Here is an 8,864-nt window from a genome sequence, read left to right on the forward strand (position 1 = left end):
ACCCTCTCCAGGTTCTCCACATCTCTCTTGAAGTGCGGCGCCCAAAATTGCACGCAGTACTCCAACTGCAGTCTGACCAGTGCCCGATAGAGGGGAAGTATCACCTCCTTGGACCTATTCGTCATGCATCTGCTGATGCACGATAAAGTGCCATTGGCTTTTTTGATGGCTTCGTCACGCTGCCGACTCATGTTCATCTTGGAGTCCACTAGGACTCCCAGATCCCTTTCCACTTCTGTGCCACCCAGCAGGTCATTCCCTAGGCAGAAGGTATGCTGGACATTTCTCCTCCCTAGGTGCAGCACTTTGCATTTCTCCTTGTTGATAAGCTAGTAGAAGGCAAATTTCAGAATGACATCCAGCACGGTTTTGTTGCAGGTAGGTCCAACACTGTGAATTCGTGCTTCCATGCAAGCTGCAGCCCCGCTGCTCTGCAAATCTGTCGGGACATGGGACAGCTGGCCAAAAAGAACTGGCTCTGCTCCACCTCCACCTCCTTGCTGAAAGCATCAAATGCACAACTCTATTGCCTATGTCTGGATGGGGAGAGGAGAGGGCCAGTTTCACAGCTGCAACCTCCCTTCAGCACCAGGGGATGCAGCGGCTGCTGTCTACCCGCTGCATCCCTGTCCCCGTGGCAGGGCAGGGGCTGTGGCTGGGAGACACTAGGCACTTCATGCACTTACCCCGTTCACAGGGAAACTGTTAGTTCGACTATAAGGGCTAGGCGTTGAACGGGGCTGGCTCTGCAATTCCATTATGTTTATTAATAACTGAAAGTTAAAGGCCTAATGAGTCTGGGCAAAGCAGTTCAGTCGCTCGCTCGGCCTGACCAGCACATTTCCACTCAGGAACACGTTTCTTCCCAGTGTTACCTCGTGTCTAGCACACACCTGCCAAGAACCACTGGGGCACTGTTTATAAATGTGTGTGCGAGACGGATGTGTGAGTATGTGTTCTTATGTATGTGTGTTTGCATAGGTCTGTGTATATGTATGTGTGTATAGTATCTCTTACCCTGGTTTGTAGAGAAGTGGAGGGAGGGGGAAAAATTGCTATGTATAACATTGACGGGTCCCAGGGCCAATTAATCACTGGAACGGTCTCAAGGCTCGGTCCTCCATCAGTCCGGCCTTGGGAAGCAGGCTGGGGCCCGTGCGGACTTGCTAACACTGCTGAGACGTCAGCAAGGGAACGGGAGGAAGGGAGTTGCTGTTGGGGAGCCCTGCACTGAATGCTTGTCCTGCTTTTGTCCTGTTCATTTTCTAGCTGTTATATTGGGTAATAAAGTGCATTTGCCTCACTCTGGGCGTCTGATGGTGTCTGTCCCCCCCACCATTTGGAATAACGAAGGCAGAACTGAGTAGCATCTACCTGGCTGCGTGGCCAGCTGCTGATTTACCGACCCCTGGGAGGGGGACCTGGAGCCTTGCCTTGCCCTGCCCTGCTCTCCGCAGGCGGCAGCTGCTCTTCCTGTGCTCTGTCTGTGGCAGTGCAGCTTGGGCTGCTGGGCCCCCTAGGGCAGGCTCATCTGGGGGCAAATGCAGCCCAGTTTTGCCCCCTCCCCTCTCCCAAGGTGCTGCTGGGCGTGGGGTAGGTCTGTCCACCAGCTCCCAGGCTTCCCAGACTCCGTGGGGGGACATCACAGCTCATGGCCAGACAAGGAGGGAAAGGTTGGGAGTCAACCATGGAGTCAACCTCCATAGCCATGGAGGGGAGGGACAGCCAGCACCTGGGGACTTTGGGCTCATCTAGGGCAGAGTCCCTGCCTGCCCATCCCTGCTTGGAGACACCTCCCTAGGATGCTTACCTTGATGCCCACGGCCTGGGAGCATGAGGGCACCGAGCAGGGCTGGAAAGACTGCAGCGCCAGGGAGCTCAGGGAGGCTCAGCCCTTGGGACACAGCAGCATTTCACCTGAAGACCTGCCTCTCCCCTGCCCCCTCCCCAGTTTCCTGGCAGTCCCAAGTCAGGTCGAAGGGGATGCCTGTCAAATGATTTGGAGATGCAAAAATCTAGAACTCTTGGTTCAGAAATGATAGCTTTTATTAGACCAACTAGGAAACGGCAAAAAAAAAAAAAAGATCTTTTTCTGCAAGCTTTCGTGGTCAAAGGCCCTTCCTCAGGCTCAGGGGAAATGAAAGCTGGTCCATAGTCCCCATAGGTAGGAAAGGAGTGTGATTTTTGCACAGAGGGAGCTGGAGATGGAAGCTCGTCCCTCTGGGTCCACGAGTGTCTCTGGGAGCTGTTCTCAGTTGCTCCTTGTGCAGACCAGGTAGGATTCCTCCCGTGGATGTGGCAGGGGGCAGGCAGGGAGGGTTTAAAATCTTTCTTGTTGTTCTGCAATGAAATTTAAAATGTGACACTTAAACAAAGTGCCGAAGCCCATTCTGGTCACCAGGGACCTCCTTTTTTGAATTTTTATTTTTGTTTGGGGTTTTTTTTTTTTTTTTGTGGTTCTTACTGCAAGTTTCATCTTTCAAAGTGCAGCCGGTTTCAAGTGGGGGGCCCGGTCCTGTGTTGGGCGGCGAGGAAGGTGGTGTGGGGCCCCATCCAGTGGCAGGCTGAGTGGAGGCAGCGGGGAGCCCCATCCTGGTGCACGGGGTCCGATCCAGCCTGCACACAGGTCCTGCACCACTCCTCCGGCCTGCCGCAGCAGAAGGTGGAGCAGCCCGGAGCAGAGCCAGCGCGCGGCGTCGGGGGATTCCTGGAAGAAGGGGCCAGCCGTGATGTTGTGCAGCTCAGTGGGGGCTGGCGACCAGCCTAGCTCCCGGGGGCCGTGGGCAGCTGGGGTAGAAGCAGTCTGTGCCCCAAGGCTGGAGTCTGATGGAGTCAAGCTGGGATGGGGGAGCTGCCGTGTCTCCAGCATGTGGTCCAGGGGACACCCGTGTCCTTCACTGGCTGAACTGCTGGGGGAGACCTGTGCTGAGCTCTGGGGTGTGAGGGGTGGGGGTGGTCCATGGGTCTTTTTTTGCAGAGCCAAGTAGGTGCTGTTTGGAAAGTCCTGCCAACCCCGGTGGTTGGTGCCCCGCCAGCAATGAGGCCCAGCACGTCAATGCAATGCATGGGAACCAGCCCCACAGCGCACACGGGCACCGCAACCAAGGGAGACATTTAAAGCAAGTGTAACTGGCACTGTGTTCCCACTGAAAGTCCCTGGGACTTTGGCCCCAAGGGTTGCGCGTGCCTCTGAAAGTCTCTGTATGTCCTTGTCCTTCAGCTTCAAAGCCAAGAGGAGCTCTGAACTGATGGACTTGCCACAAAAGCTGCTCTCTGCTCTGGGCCTGCTGGAGTCCGTCCTGGGGCTACTGTTGTTCAGTGTCTCCATCAGGGACCTGGAAGATGGGGTGGGGGACACCCCAGAAAGTTTGCAGATGACACCAAGCTGGGGGGAGCAGTAGATGCACTGGAGGGCAGGGCTAGGATTCAGAGTGACCTCGACAGATTGGAGGACTGGACCAAAAGAAATCTCCCAAAGTTCAACAAGGACAAGTGCAAAGTCCTGCATTGAGGCGGGAGCAATCCCCTGCACCGGTGCAGGCTGGGGTGACGGGCTGGGCAGCAGCTCTGCAGAAAAGGCCTTGGAGGGACAGGGCACAAGAAGCTGAACAGGAGCCGGCAGTGCGCCCGCGTTGTGAAGAAAGCTAACGGCATCCTGGGCTGCGTTGGTAGGAGTGCTGCCAGCCGATCGGGGGAAGTGATTCTGCCCTTCTATTTAGCCTTTTCCCCTGCTTTCTTCCCCTCTGCTTTACTGTTTGTCTTTCTAATCTCTACCTATTTACATCTCAGTGAGATCCTGTCACGCTTTTAGCTTCTCTCATTTCTTGGAGTCTCAGAACAATAGAGTCCCTTTGCCTGATGAAGGGCGACTGCGCCGGAAAGTTTGCCAAGAACTTTTTCCCAACTACTCAGCTGGTCTAATAAAAGAGGTTACATCTACTCAAAGAACCTCGCCTGCTTTCTGTTTGGCACCGGAGAGCCCACATCTGGAGTCTGATGTTCAGACGACGCCTGAGGCCCATGCTGCTCTCTTTCCCAGGCAGGCGGCAGGGACGTGGAGGGGGATGCAGGCAATCGGAGCTGGGTGTGTGACCCGGCACTGCTGGGTGACTCACGAGTCAAGCTATTTCTTGAATCCACTGGTGGTGGTGCTGGGGGGTGTGTGTGTGTGTGTGTGTGAGCCCCATCATCCCATCCTAATCTCACCTTCATTTAGGGCTCTGTACTTGATGTGGGATATTATTTTACATATTAATTAATACATATGCCTAGCTAATGAAATTCTCTCTCTTTAGGATGTGCAATTCATTAAGAACAAGCTTTTATTGGGTCTAGATTAGCTTTGAAAAAAGAGCTGGGAATAAGCAACCAATTTCAGGCTCATCCAGCCCCCTGGTCCCGACTTGACAACTGCCGCCACCGCAAGGCTGAAAGAGCAAGCGAGAGGGTGAGCAGCCCCCATCACCATCACTTGCCCCGTCCTGCCATGGGGAGGGTGGAGAAGACTGCCGGGGGGGGGCACCTGCATGGGACGGGCCTCCCCCTTTCACAAAGTTTCACTGGGACAGAGAGGAGGGGACTCCCCTGCCAGGGCAGTGCCCGCCTGGGCGGGACCCATGCCCATGCCCATGCCCTCGGGCCCTCCCCTGCCCAGCCGGCCGTGCCCGCCCCCGGCCGGACGAGCACATCCCTCGACCCAGGGATGCAGACAGCCGCGTGCCGCGTCCCCGGGGCGCTGGGCAGAGCGGGGCAGCCAGCACCGGCATCGCTGCCCCACGCTTCCTCCTGCCGGCAGCCGCAGCCACACCCGGCCCCTGAACCGGGGGCCTTTTCCCAGCTGCAGAAATGTTCAGAGCTTTGATTAGAAGCATGTTGCTTTTTCTCACCACCACCCTGGTAGCTGAGAAAATGTTTAGCACTTTTATTAGAAGCAGGTTTATTTTTATCAACCCCCCCACCCCCTTCCCGTGAGGAAAGGATTTTTTATATCCAGTGGGTTGATGAAGTGACCTTGGTGGGTTCGTCTGGGAAAGCAGTTTTGTAAATTCCCTTTGAGGGTTAGGATCCAGAGACTGGAGAGGACTGACTGTCTTGTGAGAAGTGTGCACCCACCGGTCATGGGATATTCTTGTCTTTGAAGGATTCCTGGTGTGCCTGGATTCTGGCGCAGGGTTGCTGCTTGGGCTCTCCTACCTATTTTCCATCAGAGTGTTTTGTGCACCGGGTGAGAGAGATTACATTCCTGGAGGTGCAGCTGTAAGATCCAGGGGTGGTGATGCATCTGGCGTGGGGGTAAGTAATTGTGGGCGTGGTGGAGATGTGTTGGCAGGTTTTGCATTTCCTGTCCCAGCATGGTTTCCATTCAGTGTGGTTTGGGCCAGAGGAAGTTTGCTTCAGGTGATGATGCTGGCAAGGTTTGGTGTTCATTTAAAGGCTAGGATGGGTGGTTCTGGGAAGATCACTTTAAGAACCGGGCCTCCTTTTAATGTGGGTTGCACTTGTTTGAGGATTTCTGCACAGGTTCCAGGATGGGATGGGATGTCATGACTCATGGTGTGTGATTCGTGGGGAGTCTCTTTCCGTACTGCTGCAAATCTTCCCGTGGTATTCAGGTGGCTCTTTCAAAAGTGCAGTCTGTCTCCTGGAGGAGTGTCCTTGTTGGGTGAGCGTCGGGAGAGCACAGGCAGGGACACTGTCTGCGATCTGCTGACCTTGCCCCCGTGTCTGCAGTGCTAAGAGTTTCCAAAGCTTCACAAACTTAGCCACTGGCACCAAGGGCAGGGTCGGCAGAAGGCAGACTGCACCCCGCCTCTGTCTCCTTGGCTAGGGACAGACACTACACACAAATTGGTTTCGGTGATCAGAAACGGGTTTAAACCTGTAACAGAACAGAACTTCAGGACCCATACGGCAGTTTCTAAATGGCTGACACTGGTTTGAGATAAACCTGGCTGAATGTAGTATCACTGATTTGGGTCAAACCAGTTTACGCAATGTCTGTCCCAGACCCCTTCCTAGTTTAAGTTAAGCCAGAGTCCCCCAGCATCCCAGGTGCTTTGCAGCCATCGGCTGTGCTGTCTGCTCCAGAGATCAGTGCTGGTCCCAGCCCTCTGCTCCCTGGCCAGAGCTCCTTCAGACATTGCAGGCACAGCAGGGTCTGCTTGGCTTCCCGCTGCCCCCTCCCACCCCTTGTCTCACTGCTTACTGCTCATGCAGGGAGCCCCCACTCCCTCCCATCTCCCACAGCACAGCCCCCAGCCCCATGGACCCTAGGCGTGTAGCATGCCAGCTAATAGGGCTGGGCAAAGTTTCAGATCATGATTCGGATTTGGAGATGATTCAGAGATCAAATCTATTAATCTGAATCGAATCGCTGGAAACTTTAGGCTTTCTGAATTGATTCGGGGCTTCCGAACCACTTTGGAAAAGATTCAGAGCCGATTCGGCCATAGAGTATAATGGGGAATTAAATCAATGAAATATCTATAACTTTGTTGTTTCTTGTCTGATTTGGATGGTAGCCTCTGTGGAGAGCATGAAGCCTACCAAGTTTCAAGAAGATTGGTGCAGGGGTTTGGGGGGAACTGCACCCCAAATTCTTGAAAGCAAAACTCATGTCCCATGTATGTGTTACACCACAGGGGGGTGGAAACTGCAGGAGTGGTGGCCCCTGGTGAGGCCCTGAAGCTTGCCAAGCTTCAAGAAGATCAGTGCAGGGGTTTGTGGGGAACTGCACCTCAAGCTGCAGACAAGCACAACTGGTGCCATGGGTGACACGGTGTGTGTTGGGGCGCAGCGGGGTGAAAGCTGCAGGGATGGGGGCCCCTGCTGCGGCCACGACGCCTGCCAGAGTAGATGGGCGCAGGGGGGTTCTGGGGCCCTGCACCCCTAGCTGCTGACAGGCAAAACACGTGACACGGGTGCTTGTGCAGCCTACTGTGTCTGTCTTGGGGCAGTTGATTGTCTGTATTGATTCTTTCCTCTCCTTAGTCTGTGGTTTTGTAGGTGTTAATCGTTGCTAATTAACTGGTTACATTAGCTAGCTACCTGTACTGAGCTGGTCTGGGAGTGAATCATGATTGGTTGGTAACTGGTAACACAGTAGCTTAGCAGCCAGGCCTGCAATAGTCCCCCCCCACTCCCCCTGCCCCAAGACAGAGACATGCGCCCATGTCATGAGTTTTGCCTGTCAGCAGCTAGAGGTGCAGGGCCCCAGAGCCCCCGCACTGATCTCCTCCACACCTGGCAGGCTTCATGGCTGCGGCAGGGGCCACCATCCCTGCAGCTGTCACCCCGCTGTCACTTAACACACGCCGTGTCACCCATGGCATGAGTTTTGCTTGTCTGCAGCTTGAGGTGCAGTTTCCCCCAAACCCCTGCACTGATCTTTGTGAAACTTGGCAGGCTTTGTGGTGTCACCAGGGTCCACCATCTCTGCAGCTTTCACCCCCCTGCGGTGTAACACATACACGTGACACAAGTTTTGCTTTCCAGAATTTGGGGTGCAGTTCCCCCTGAACCCCTCCACCAATCTTCTTGAAACTTGGTAGACTTCATGCTCTCAAAAGAGTCTACCACCCCTGCAAGTTTCATCCCACCCACCCCCCCCAAAAAACCCAACAAAGTTATAGATATTTCATTGATTCCCCATTATACCCTATGGCTGGATCTCTGAGGCTGCTCCGAAGCTTCAGAGCCACTTCAGCTGGATCAAAGCAGAAACCCAGTTCAGAGCTCTGGACCGGATCCTTGGCATCTGAAGCTGGATCAAATAGCTGCCTACTCGCGCGGGCTTACTAGCTAATGCTGAGAAGTGTCTGTATGTGCATTTCTCCAGTTTCACTGGGACAGGCAGACAGAGCAGTGTCCACTTAGGGATTTTTGGAGCTAGTCAGCTGGTAATGCTGGTACCTCTGTTCCTTCCTTGGAAAAAGCTGTTTAAGAAAAGCTTGAACTAATGAGAGACTTTTGTTTTGCTGATGGGCTGATAAACTCTGTCTTATTGGCTCCCTGCTGGCTCCCTCACCTGTCAGGTTTGCTGCAGACAGTATGAAGCTGGAAGAGGGATGTTGAAAAGCTCAGTACAGTAAAAGTCCTGTTAACCGGCATCTGACAAGCCAGCATGCTCAATTAACTGGCATGCCAGCTTGTAAGATAAAGTGAAACTGGAAGTGCCCACCGTGGCAATCCTAGTTTCTCTGAGCCCCCTCGGCCAAGGGCAAAGCAGCCTGCGCTGCTGGGACTCCACGGCCCGAGGGCATAACATGCTGTGCAGGGCCCACCTCCCTGTCGCGCAGGGCCCGTGGGAGGGGCAGTGATGCCGCGGGAGGGGTGGCAGGATGCCCCAGACATGGCGGGAGAAGCGGTGGTCCAGGCCGCTCAATTAACTGGCATATTTTGTTATCCAGCATCCCCCATTCCCAGGGGATGCCAGATAGCAGAGCTTTTATTGTATTATCAACAGATGCATGCATTGCACATCCCCTTTTTTTCCTCAGAGTGCTAGTAAAGGGCTGGGGGTCTGGCATCACTCCCACCCCTTGAGCAGCAAGTGGGGAAAAGTCAGGGACAGTACCAGCAGGGTGGGGGTTTACACCCCTCCCTAATCAGAGCATCCTGCCAGGGCCTGGCCATGCCCCCGCTTAGCTTAGAACTGTGGAAGGGAAGGGAGGGCTGCTCTAGTGTCTCCCGGCTTCTAGCCTGAGCCTCTGCAGGCACATGCCTGCATTTCCTCAGTCCAGGGGGACTGTCTGCACACTTACAAATCTGTTCAGCCTAGCCAGGTTAGACTAGCCTGCAAAGATTGAATCAATTCAGGCTCAGGCTTTTTGAATGTCTCTCCCTAGCCCTTTTGCACACTCTTT

The sequence above is a fragment of the Alligator sinensis genome, unplaced genomic scaffold (assembly GCF_000455745.1).
Source record: "Alligator sinensis unplaced genomic scaffold, ASM45574v1 scaffold888_1, whole genome shotgun sequence".
In the NCBI taxonomy this organism is placed as follows: domain Eukaryota; kingdom Metazoa; phylum Chordata; order Crocodylia; family Alligatoridae; genus Alligator; species Alligator sinensis.